This window comes from Vulpes vulpes, chromosome 6 (assembly GCF_048418805.1).
Source record: "Vulpes vulpes isolate BD-2025 chromosome 6, VulVul3, whole genome shotgun sequence".
In the NCBI taxonomy this organism is placed as follows: Eukaryota; Metazoa; Chordata; class Mammalia; order Carnivora; family Canidae; genus Vulpes; species Vulpes vulpes.
The window spans coordinates 58,479,589-58,492,697 of NC_132785.1; the positions used below are offsets into that span (position 1 = coordinate 58,479,589).

General features: G+C 47.4%; 1 protein-coding gene across 3 annotated transcripts in view; it reads left to right on the plus strand.

The window, feature by feature from the left end:
* Positions 1-13,109, plus strand: part of COL4A2 (collagen type IV alpha 2 chain) — a 170,011-nt gene that overhangs the window by 1,892 nt on the left and 155,010 nt on the right. The window lies entirely within an intron of this gene.

Genomic DNA, 13,109 nt, shown 5'->3' on the forward strand with positions numbered 1-13,109 from the left:
AAAAAGAGCTACTCTAGCTTGGAAAGGACCCTTAGCCTTACTTTTCTGCCTTCTGCTCCAGTTCCTGGCACAGACTGGGAAGTCAGAAGAGGAATCCATAGAATTTTACCAGAACAGACCAGGCCAAAGCTTTCAGAAAGCTCAGATCTGACTCTTTCCTTTTCACATGTCCTGATTTAAGAAGATAGCACCTACACACTGTAATCACTGACTCTCGTGGTCCTTATGCACATGCACAACATCTAGGACTTGGCCCAGTGTAGGAGTCAGAGCAGCACACGTGCTCCCAAAGGAGGAGGATAGAGAGGACAGCTCTGCGACATGCTGAGAGTGTATGCACTGGTTGCACTGACTCCACCCATGCCCCCTTGGCCCCTAGAACCACTTTTGTAATACCGTGTTTTCATTCCTGGGCATGGTGAAAGTCTGATGAATTATATCTGGGACTGATCCTAAAACTGCTAGAAAGGGCTTGTGGGAGGAAGACTGGGGTATACACAGAGCTCTGGCCTGGTCTCCCAAATCCTGAATCCCAGTATTTGCACCTAGAACCGGAAGAGAATATTCACCTGTGTGTTAGAGGCAGGTGCCTACCTCTGTGCCTTCCTCCCAAACCCCTTCCAAGCTACAGACTCACCTGAGTCTCTGCTCTCTGATTCTTGGGCGGGACCGAGAACATTTTTGGTCTGGCAGTGCTTCTCAGAGACCTCACCTTGAAGCCTTGTGCCCAACTGGGGAGACTGGTTAAAACTTCAGATCTCTGCTCTGAACCTATATGAACTTCTTTTTCTTTTTTTCTTCCTCCAAATCTAGATCTTATGATCAGATTCTCTGGGGTGGAGCCTGGGAGTCTGCATTCTACTAGATACCAAAGTTTGGGAACCACTGAATTAGAGTATTGAGTTGGGAGACAGTTGGAGTCACTTGCCATTTTGAGTCATTTTACCAGAGACATGGGTTATATATTCTTCAACAGAGGCACCATTTGTTATATTCAACCATGAATCTTCTACTTACTAACTTTTTATTGATTACTGGCTTTAATAACTATTACTCATGAAATAATTCCTTGATCCTTCACTCTATCCATTGAGAAATCTGTCTTATTCATGGCAAGTTCATCTCCTCCCCTACATGTTTGCCATGCTCAAGAACCCTGTCTCCTTGCCCATTTGTCCCAAGGACTCTTCTCCATAGGTAGGTCAAGCCAGTAAAAAAAAAAAAAAAAAAAAAAAAGGCGTGGGGGCTACTCCTTGTGGTTTGGAGTGCTTTGTAGCAGAAGCAGCCAAAAACGGTTATCGAAAAGAATAGCCAATTATTTTTTTAAATTAATTTATTTTTTAAAAAATGTTTTTAAACTCAATTAACATATAATGTATTACTAGTTTCAGATGTAAAGTTCAGTGATTCATCAGTCTTCTATAACACCCAGTGCTCATCCCATCATGTGCCCTCCTTCATGCATGCCATCACCCAGGTACCCCCTCTCCTCACTCCCCTCCCCTCCAACAAACCTCAGTTTGTTTCCTATGATTAAGAGTCTCTTATGGTTTCTCTACCTCTCTTATTTTATCTTGTTTTATTTTTCCCTCTCTTCCGCTATGATCCTTTGTTTCATTTCTTAAATTTCACATATGAGTGAGATCATATAATTGTCTTTCTCTGATTAACTTATGTCACTCAGCATAGACAATTATTTTTTTAAAGGCTTTATTTTTAAGTAATCTCTACATCCAATGCAAGGCTTCATCTCACAACCCTGAGATCAAGAGTCACTCATTCTACCAACTAAGCCAGCCAGGCGCCCCTTTTTTTTTCTTTCAAAGAGAAAGTAGACAGTTATTCAATGAATATTTCCTATCAGCCAATCTGTGTGCCATCCAGACCTCATGGGAAACACATCTACCTGAGTGGATAACTGTTGTTACCCCCATTAGCAGATGAGAAAACAGAGGCACACAGTGTTTACACAGCTTGCTCACAGGCTGTCTCTTTGTAAGTGCAGATGTGGGATTTGAACCAGCACCTGCCTGCTAAGTTACTGAGGATCACTACCACTGGAAGTCAGTAGTGAGGATGCTGCTGAGTTTTAGTCTTTGAGTCTTCTGGTTCTGCTTTCTCTTTGCTCTTGACCGTGACTAACAGAGCAAAGCCCACACCCCGGATTGTAGAAAGGGAAATATGGCTCCTCCTCCCATGCAGCTCTGCTCTGAAGAGTAGAAGCCCAGAGCAAGGTTGAAGTGATATAATCGGATGTCCAAAGGGAGAGAAGGGAGCAGAAGCCCTGCTGGTCAGCCTGAGGTCAGGGCCCAACATGGACATGCATGCTCTGTGCAAGTTGCCCTTCCTGAAGGCACCCTGCCTTGGGTACAGTGCCAGGGCGCTGAGCACTTACACAAATGGCATGTCCTACGAGGCCTGTTGCCGAGGGGTCACCATGCAGGACGCTGAAGGCAGATCCCCAGGGACCACAATGAGTAGCTGTATTACAGCACCAGCACTCACCAGACCCCTCCGCCCTGGCCAGCCCCCCACCCCCACCCCACAGTGGGCCTGTGAGTAGGGACACGCACCTTCAGAGCGGGGCTATTGGATGAGTGGACACACAGGCCCCAGCCCAGAGCTTGGCAGGGAGTGAGCGCACCAGGGTCTACTGGGCCTGTGAGGGAAGGTTCCTGAGGCCGAGCCACCATGGGGACTTGAAAGCTCTCTTTGCAGCCTGTGTAGAGGATTGTTGTTTATCTCTAGAGATGGGGCAACAGCCTTGAAGATCTGTGAGACCAGTCAGCTGTGATTCTGGGAGGAAGAGAATGCCAGAGAACAAAGATTCTCTGAGATCAAATACGCTGTGGGCTGGGCTGACCTCATGACCTCAATGGGAGATTGGCCACACACTCCAGATTCCCACAGGTGTTAGGGTACGTCCAGGAGACCTGGAATGCAGGTGCCGTGTACCCCAGGAAATGCTGGGCTCTACTTTGCCTTCAGCATCAGCTGCAATTTCCGGGCCTCTCCCAGGGTTCCATGCCCTGAAAAATTCACTAATTCACTTGATGCTCCTGCGAGCAGCCACACCTTTCCCTCCCCCTAGCCAAAAAAAAGGACAATCTATTCTGAGGTTTTCTCTTCTCCTTTTGGCTTATTGATCAGTTGTGAAGAATGTGTTGTACTAAGATGCTCCTGTGCTCTGTGAAGGAATCCATGAGACCATGTCTCTCCCCAATTTCTGAGAGCACAAGGAATCCATGAGACCATGTCTCTCCCCAATTTCTGAGAGCACTAGTCCTATTGTTGACAATTAGGGCTCCTAACAATAGGGGAAGTATCACAGGGTTCCTCCTCTGTTAATGGAAAAACAAGCATGAAGCATGTGTCCAGCTCTGGAGGCCAGGAAAGCTCCCTAGGTGGCCAGCATGACTTGGCCATAGTAAATAACACGAGGAATTTCTCATAACCTCACATAACTAAATGTGGCTGCAGAGGGTGGACAGAAGGGACACAGCCCTTGAACTGTCCTTGGGAATATTTGGAGCCAGAGAGAGAGGGAAAAAGTGAAAAGTTCTAGAATAGAAAACAAAGACTTTGCTAAAATAGTAAATCAAAGGATTATCTTTCTGGGGAGAGGATTAAGAATGGGTGACTGGCTTCCCTTAATAACAGAGACGATATGAGGGAAAAGCAGAGGTGCAGTGTGGAGACACCTTCAACATTATGTTTGATGATGATGTAACGGAGCCTTCATGACACAGAAGGCAGTTTTGGATCATCTTATTCTTTCACTCTGAGAGCTTTAGTGAAAGGTCTGGAATTGGCCTCTTGCTGTGTCTTCTGGGGTCGATGGGCGTCATCACTACTGCCAAGGTGATAGGTGAAGTCTGGAACCCCGGCCTTGGCTGATTAGGCTGGTAAACCAGGCAGCCTGTGCAGTGGCTTGTGGCCTCTGGGGCCACTGACTACACAAAGCCCTACTAACTGGCTGTGTGACCCCAGGTCAAGTCACTTAACTCCTTGGCTCTGGGACATGGAGACATGAGACATTGTGCTGTATGGGATCACCTGGCTCTAGGACATGGGGAAAGGTGAAACGTTGTGTTGTATGGGATCACTTGACTCTGGGACATGGGGAAGGTGGAATGTTGTGTTGTATGGGATCACTTGACTCTGGGACTTGGGGAAGGTGGAACATTGTGTTGTATGGTATCCATGCTGGGGTGCTCCAGGTGGTCAGGGCACCCACACCCGCTGTAGGTGCTCCCCTGTGTGGTGAGCTGGCCCCCACCCTTCCCAATTGTGACACTGGGATGGAAATACTTTTCCAGGTAAGCATGTGTGCTGCTGCAGGATGTGACTTAAAAATAAATATGCTGCAGTAGGCATTTTATCTTCAGGATGTGAGAAGCTTCTCTGCCCCATGAGTGAGGCTGCCTCTTGAAGTCTTGAGTTCTTTTGTAAATCCTGCCCCTCTAAGTGCAGTGTGGTTGGTATCCTGGATTGGATTCTAGAAGAGAGAAAGAACGTTAACGGGAAAACTGGCAAAATTCTAATAGAGTCTGTAGTTTATTATTGTACTCATGTGAATTTCTGGTTCTGATGAAATGCACCAAGGTTATATGAGGTTGATGTAGTCATCATTCTGGGTGAAGGGTGTTCAGGGACCCTCTGCGCTACCTATGCAGCTTTCTTGCAAATCTAGATTATTTCCAAGCAAACACCTGCTCCTAGAAGCCACTGATCAGCCCCATTAGGTGTGCAGTAAACCAGGCGAGTGAGTGTAAGAGAAAGCTGAGAAGCAGTGGGTCTTACACTAGTGAACAGCTGATGTGACCAGCAAGAGTGAAATACGGTTCCATCTTTTCTGTAATAGACTAAGTAACAAAGGGCACTTCTGTGTGCCTAGAAATACAGCAGCAGTGGCCTCTGCCTGGCGAAGGAGCTTTTGTCCTCCTAACTTGGGTGGAGTGCTTTATGGAAACAGTGCAGGAAAGGCATCCTGATGGAGTTTCCACAGCTCAGCCTGTTTAGGGGGTCCAGGGGTGAGCTACAGTAGCCTCCCTCTTCTTGACTGCCTGACCGGGAAGGAAACATCGCAGACCTTGTGATGCATGACAGGTTTGCACGATGGTGTCGCTTTCAGACAGACGTTAAATGTTGCTTGCTCACACCCTAGTTCTTACTAATATGGGACACCAGCATCCATAGGTCCACGGGCACTGCATTAAAAGGAGAGCCCACCCCTTCCTCCTCACCTATAAAACCCTGTGAACAGCAGGGATGGGAAGGTGGCTCTACCTGGATGTCTAGGGTCCAGGAGCCCCACCTCTGTGTGCTCCTTGCATTACTAATAGCCCCATTGTGGAGTTTAGAGTGCCATGGGCCACATCTCCAATTGGCCACAACCTCCACTCCAGTAATGAGCTAGGGAAAGGGCCAAGAACAAGGATGGCTGCTGGCCAGTGGCTGTCACCTCACACATTTGCCTGTATCACCACCTGCAGGAATAGAGAAGCCTCTGGCCCCTAGCCCTGGCCAGTTCTGTTCTGTAGCTTCTCACACACCCTGTGTCCTCACTGTAGCCCCAGGCACATGAAGGACACCCTGCCCCCTCACTATCAGAGAGCCCAGATGTCAGAGGCCAGTGCCCTGCTAGAGCTTCTGTCCCTTGGAATGGAGACCCATTTAAGAGTCTGAAGTGTCTGTCCTCTCATATTGCTGGGACTTTTAAATTATCATTAGATATTAATGATTTTAAATCATCATCCGTAACATGCATAGACATTAAACATTTGTCTTCACTCATCCTCTACGTAATTGCTGCTCTCACAAATCAAAGTGGAGGGCATGTTTGATCTTCCCTCTGGGATTTGTGCGATGCTGGGTCCTATGCCCCAGGCCCTGGGATGCAGTGAGCCCTCAGTAAAGTGTCTGTTCTAGCAGTGAGCAAGGATGTAGTTAGCTGAAAGTATTCAAACAGATCCTTTGGATGAGGAATACAGTCATGGAACAAGTAATAAAAGATTGAACTGTAGCTTTTCTCACTGTGTTTTTTTTGTTGTTGTTGGGTTGGGTTTTTTTTGGTTTTTTTTTTTTTTTTTCCAAATTAAATGCTGCCCCCACTGGACACAGCTAACCGTGCATGATGATAGAGGAAGCGTTGATCTCTCTGTGAAAGATTTGCATTTTTTCCTAAGAATTGTTTCAACTCCACCCATAAAATTCCTATTTTGCTGCTTTTGCCCAGTTCAGTGATCTCCCACGTGGGAACTGAAGAAGAATGTGTGTTACGGAACACCACAGACCAATTTTCTGGTACCTGGTAGAAATTACATAACAAGATGTTTTTTCTGCATGTCGAGCACTTTTAGATCTGTGTCTGTGTTTGCAGAGTGCTGGGGTGCACGAGGACAGAGGACATCTCCCTGGGATGCCTTCAAGGCTCCAGCCTGTCCATCAGGAGAGATGCTGGTTAGCAGTGGCCAGGCAGTAACAACACAGTGCTGTGGGGAAGTAGGGATGCAGGAAACCAGCCAGCGCCACGGCCCCTCTGGGCAGACCCCTCCCCATACCCACATTTGTGGGCAATTGTTCCAAGCTGGGGAAAAGGGAGAGGCTCCTGGGAGGGCTTGTGAAGTCTTCTGAAATCTACATCAGAAGGAGTAACCCCAAAAGGTGCTTCTAGAGTACCAGAACACCGAGGAACAGCTAAAGTATCCCAGAGGAGAAACATGACAGCTCCTGCCTGCAGATCACGTTGGTACCGGGAACAGAGCTAAGCTACCATCACACATTACCCGCTAAATGCCCACTGCACTGCAGTCACCCCACTCTATAGGCGTGCAGACTGAGGCATGCACAGGTTAGGGCACTTGTTACAGACTGTAAGGAATGAGGTTGGGAGTGAAGCCCAGGACTTGGTTATTCCAAAATTTCTGCTCTTAACCACTGTGCCAGGCTGACAAATCTCCAGCCGTAGAATATGAACGCATGTTCAAAGTATGTGAAGTGTGGGGTATGTAAAATGTACATGTGTATATTATGTCTAAAATATATGTATGTTATTTATGTGTGTGGAGTATGGGTGGGTGATAGATGTAGATGGTAGCTAGAAAGATGTAGATGGACGATAGACTGGTGGATGGATTATGGGTGTAGGTGGTGATAGATTATAGAGAAACAGAGAGATGGATAGATAGGTAGATAAGCAGGTGGCTAGACGGTGGGTAGAGACAGGCCAACAGCCAGACAGGTGATAGATGGTGATGATTATAGATAGACATCCAGAGGAGCCAGAAACAGGACATAGAGCTGGCCTGTGCCCCCACATAGACACCCGGCCCCGGATGCTCCTGGTTCCTTCCTCCATGAGGGCCACCCAGGTGGAAAATGGGGGTGTCAGGCATACCTGTTCTCTTCCACGGCCCCTCTGCCTGTGTGTGTAGGTGACCAAGTGGCTCGGGGACCCTGAGAGACACAGCAGACAGGCTGCACTCCAGCCCGGCCCTCACAGGACGACCCGGGAAGGCCTGAGTGGGCAGGGGGATCTCCATCCAGGGACAGTTCCTGGAAATCTCCTCCAGGTCCTGATTGAAATCCCAGGCTGTGGAGGTGTAGGGACAACAGCTTTGTAAGGTGGGGAGGGCCCTGCGAGCCGGAGTGATTTCGAGCAGATGAGGAGGCTGTTGGAAAAGCGTTAGTCCTAACTTGGGGTCAGGTTTACTGGAAGGGTCTGGGGAGTGAAAAGCCTTCCTCAAGGCAGCTGTGCAGGAGCGCCCATGGACGGCTGTGGGGCGATGACAGAGCCCACTTGTCCCAGGCGATGCCAACTCCCTTCTGTTGGGGGTCTGCTTTCCTTGCTTTGCCTCTGTTCTGATGTTTTGTGTTGAGTGTCCCACATGCCAACAGGCAGGCAACTGTGGCCTGACCCACAGCGGGAGCATCTGGGTTCAAGGCCCACAACCAAGAGACGTTACTTCCCCTCTCTGAGCCTTCTTTCTTACGTGGGTGAAACAGGAGTGCTAGTAACCATGCTGCCAGTTCATGGTGAGGTGGTTTATGTGAAAGTCCTTCACTGAATGAACATGTTTGCTTCTCCTGGAAATAGTTATGTATGTGAATCCTCCCAGGGGCTCAGGTCTGGGTCCCAGAGCGAGACAGGCCAGGAACAGTGGGTGGAAGTGTTCTGAGTGCACGTGTGGGGTTGGAGTTTTCCAACTGTCTGACTGAATTTCTGAAGTTGAATATGCCACCTGGGATCATCCATGTTTAGAGAGCAACCTGTAGAAGCTCACCATGGGAGACAAACTTCCTCTCTCCTTTGACTAGTAGTACACTTCACAGTACATCAGATCGCACATGCGATTGTGCTTATGAGCAAACCCGGTAGGAGCCCCACTCAAGATTCAGAGCGACACTCTGTTCTACAGATCATAGAAGAAAGGACAGAACTGTGACATGGGTTTTCACGGAGTAAGACCAGCTGGGGTCTCAGGTTTGAAATGTGCTTTTGCTACTTCCTGGCTGCATGACTTTGGATAAGCTACTTCGCTTTTAAGCTTTAGTTGCAGCTCTAGAACTGGAATAAAAATCCTTTTGCCTCATTAGAGGGCTCAGGAAAAAAAAAAAGAAGAAATTGCTTATAAAGATCTTAGCAATCTTAGCCTTTAGGGCTTGATAAATGCTAGCCAATGGCTACTTGGTCTTAGGATTTTTTTAATTGAATATGGGTTTTCATCCTCAAAACTTAAAAACCTGAAGCCACAGAGAAGTTCAAGCGTAACCAGAATTTGGGGAGAAAACAGCTGTCACAGTACTAGCTTGCCCCAATGGGGCGTTCTCTGTGGGGAGCCGGGCCAGGGGGGCCACAGCATAGGGGAGGCATCTTGGGGAGTGAGGTGTGTGCCCTCTGTGCTGGGGCCCCACCATCTCCGCACACAGAGGGGCACCTGTGAGGCCAGGAATTAAGCTGTGGACACCACGGAGTTCTCGGGAGAGACAGAGCATTGGGGCATCTTCCCAATGTCTTTGGACAGTTGTTTCCATTTTGTTGAGTTGGAGAAATGTCCACAAAGAAAAGAATTTAAATTTTAATTAAAGTTAGGTCACTAAATTATTTCCAGAACAAATGGGAAGATTTACAAAGAACAGTTTGTTCAAATACTTCTGAGACCGACGTATAATTTAACAAAGCGAGAAAACTCCACAGATTTTTGGTTTCGCAAAGCGACATAGAAAATGCACAGTAGAATCTGAGGATCGAATTTCTTTCCTAAAAGAGCAGAAAGATCCCCCTGCCGTACCTGAGCAGGGCCTTGGTGGTCCTCGGGGTCGGCCGTGGCTCCATGGTCAGGATGGGCAAGACACACAGACAACCTGTTTCCTTCTGGCCCAGGTGAGGAAGACCAGTGGGTGAAAGGTTCCAGTTGGGAATTCCAGGGAGGAAAACCACCCCCTTCCCTTTCTTCCTTACTTGGTCATCTCCCAACTGTAACAACCGTGCAAGTTACAATGTAGCGCCAGATTCCGCTGAGATCCTCTCCTTCCTATCTCAAAACCACCTTCGCTTCCTGCTGATTCCTACCGGGTTACAAGGCTCCCCCAGCTCCCACCAAGACAATCTTAGTTCAGACAGGATTTCCTTCGTCTTAGTCACCAGCTTTTATGGTCCAGCCTCCCCTTCCCGTTGCAAAACAAGGAGTGTTAACAGCAAAGAGTCTGCAATGATTTGTCGATCTTAGGCCAATACGTGTAGACATCAGTTTCTGTGTGTGCTAACCAACACCATGTTGCCAGAGGTTGGAAAAATAAATGTTCCTCGTTGGGTCACATGCTACCATGAGTCTTCAGCTGCCAGCCTTGGCTGTTGTTAAATTGCAGAAGAGTAAACACGTTTGTTTTAATTGACTCTCTTAAAAGCTGCAAAGTTCAAACAAAAAATGACAATTGTACCAAAAGTCATTCCTGTTTAAAATGAAGGCTTGTAAATGCTGACATTTCCTGCTGGTAATGGGTCCGGTTCCCAACATCATGTTAAACACGCCTGTAAGGCATGATGTGAAGCATTTCCTGGAGCTTTGAAGGAAAACACAGTCCTCATATCCTCCCCGATGATTCTGGGAGGAACCATAGCAGCCCAGTTATAGGCATGATGCATGTAGTGGTCAGATCCACTCTTGATTAAAATGGTACCTCGCCCAAGGCACTGGGCTTTGGCTGCCTGCGCAGGGTAGAAAGTATGCACAGAACAAGCCACTGTCATCCTTCACATGCCTGGCCCCTGTTCTGAGTGCTTGTCTCCCTGTCTCTCCTAGTACTAGTCACAGTAGTACTTGTGGTGGTAGTAGTACTTGTTGCAGCGGTACCAGTGGTAATAGCAGTACTAGTGGCAGTAGTAGTGCCAGTGGTATAGTACTCTTAACGGTGGCAGCAGACTGCTCTACTTTTCATTGAATTGCTCTTGCCAGGAGATGAGAGACAAAAATTTTCCTCAGTAAAAATTCACATCAGTAGTGTCCCATCAGGGAGAAAAAAAAAAAAAAGTAAATTTTATCTTTAGAGATTCTAATTTACTTTTTCATCTCTGTTCCAAAATTTCCCCACCAAGACCCTCTGCTCTTCTAGATCTCAACTTGGTTCAGAGTGGCATCAGTTATTTGCATGCACAATTGGCCTCTGGTTTCCTGTGAAAGCAGGGACCTGGGCCTGGCAGGGCGTTAGGGTCCCCAAGGGAACATGTACAGCTTCCACACTCCAAATGAGCTTCTCTGGGTGGGGGCCCGACCTTCAAGTGTCCCCTTCTGGATTAAGCAGCACTTGTCCACCTGGACTGGGGAATGTTCCAGAATGCTAGATCCCATCCCTGGAGACAGTGGGATTTACACAAGGCCCTAAGAAGACAATAAGGGCATTTCAGGGCCCATGCAGAGACTGATTTTCCCCTTTAAGACCAAGACAATCTGCTGTGTGCACAGGAGGTTCTGGTCCTCCCATTCTGGGCTCCCCACCGGCTCCCCACTGGCTCCCCACCAGCTGAAGGTGGCCTCCATCCTGAGGACAGCCCACCCAGTGTGAGGCACAGCTCTGTCCACCGCCTGACAGGTGCAAGTCACGCTTCATCTGAGCTGTAATCTGGGGGTGATTTCTTCACTCTCCAGCTGGGGTAGTTTGTTATCTGTCTCTCACCTGATTGGAATTCAATGTACCAGGAATAAATGATTCATTTTACTACAGAGAGGAGGATGTAAGATTAGTCAGGCTCACTCCTGGCTTTTCTTACATCCAGAAATTCCTTACCTAAGATGTGAAAGCAGATAAGAGCAGTATTAACTCCTCTCTAGAGGTTCTAGAACAGAGAGAGGGTAGACAACACTGATATTTCACATAACTGGAAAGTTTGGTTTTCCTAAAACAAAATCTAACCTGGAGCCATCTGCTTCTATTTATAGAAAAACAAGAGACCAAAGCCAGAGCAATGTCTCAAAGGAAAATATATTTATTTAAATGAATCTATATGTATATTTCATCCATGTTTAAAGGTGCCTCTTTCTCAAACTCTTTACCTTTAACAAAATTTTTCTTCTTCTCGTTCTTGAGTTAAGGACAAAAGAATGTTTATTCAGGGAACATTTCTGCCTTTGTAGTGGTTTTTCTTCCTCATTGGGTTTAATTAACTAAAGTCTGTAAGAATAAACATAGAAAAAAAAAAGCAGACTTTACAAGATGTTTTCCTTAATTCTTCACATTTAAAAAATTATGTTTGATCTTTATCCTAAGCATTTCATATATTAAAAATTAGGTAAATTTCCTGAAATAAAAAATAAGATCTTGATAATCAATTCACCCATAAGTTACAAACATACAGTGTTTGCAAACTAACCATTTGAAAACAACCTTATTAACATCACCTTAGATCTCTGGTATGGACAGTACAAACCTGTGTTGATTTTTTCACACTCTTTATTGTGTTAGGTGTGATAAAATACACAGAACCTAAGATTTACCATCTTAGCCATTTTCAAGTGGTACAGTCCAGGGCATTCAGCACGTTCCTGGGATCCAGAACTTTCTCACCTTCCCAAAGCAGAGCTCTGTCCCCATCAAACAGTAGTAACCCCTTATCTCCCTCCCTTAGCCCCTGGTGACCTCCTGTGAGTTTAGTTTGCCTGTTTCAGGGACCTCCCGTGAGTGTGATCCCATGACATCTATCCTTCTGAGTCGGGCTTAGCTCGCTCAGCAAAATGTCTTCGCGATTCATCCACAGTGTAGCCTGTGTCAGGACGTCCCTCCAGTTTGAGGCTGAATAAAACTCCAGGACCCTTTAACTTACTCTTTTAATGTTCAGTTGTGTTCTCGTAGTTGACAGGGTTCCAGCAGTTGATGTTGGGTTCAGGGGAAGTGACTCACAGCTCAAAACAAAGGGGCAAGTGGGCCAGTTGGCCATGGGGCTCTGGCACCTCCATTTCCCAGACATGGTCTTCCCACATGGCCTACCTGGCTCCCTGGCAGCCCCTATTCCCTAGATGTGTATCTCACCCTCTGACACATGTTGACCACACATTGACAGAGCAGGTTCCAGGGGCATCCTGGCCTGAGTTTGCTTTGGGACGAGCATGGATGTGCTGGCATGATGCTCATGAGTAAGGCCTGGCCTGGAGGGCAGACCCAGTGCAGCTCCTGAGCCCTTGGGGTAGAGTCTATCCAGACAGGGGATGAAGGCCAGCCAGGGGCTGGGGAGGAGGCCCCAGAGCAGCTGCCAGCCAGCAGCCCTGAGCAGTGGTGATCTCCAGGGGCCAGTGATCAACCCATCAGATGCCACCAAGGCTAAGATCTTGCCTGTGGGTTTCCCCGACTGGAGGTGCATAGGCCTTCTCTCCACGTGGTGCTGGGTCCCGATGTGGTGGCTAGGGGAGACCCCAGGGGAAGTGGAGACAGTGAGCCTGAACCCCTCTTACCTACATCCACCTTGGGTCACTGCAGTGGACTTTGGGCTCCCCAAGGGCACACATGTGCATCCTCCCCACGAAGGACCTGCACAGACCTGCATGCAGATTTTATCAAATAAATGTGGCATTTAACCATTCTGTAGGAAGGCTGAAGATATTGAAGATTTCAAAACA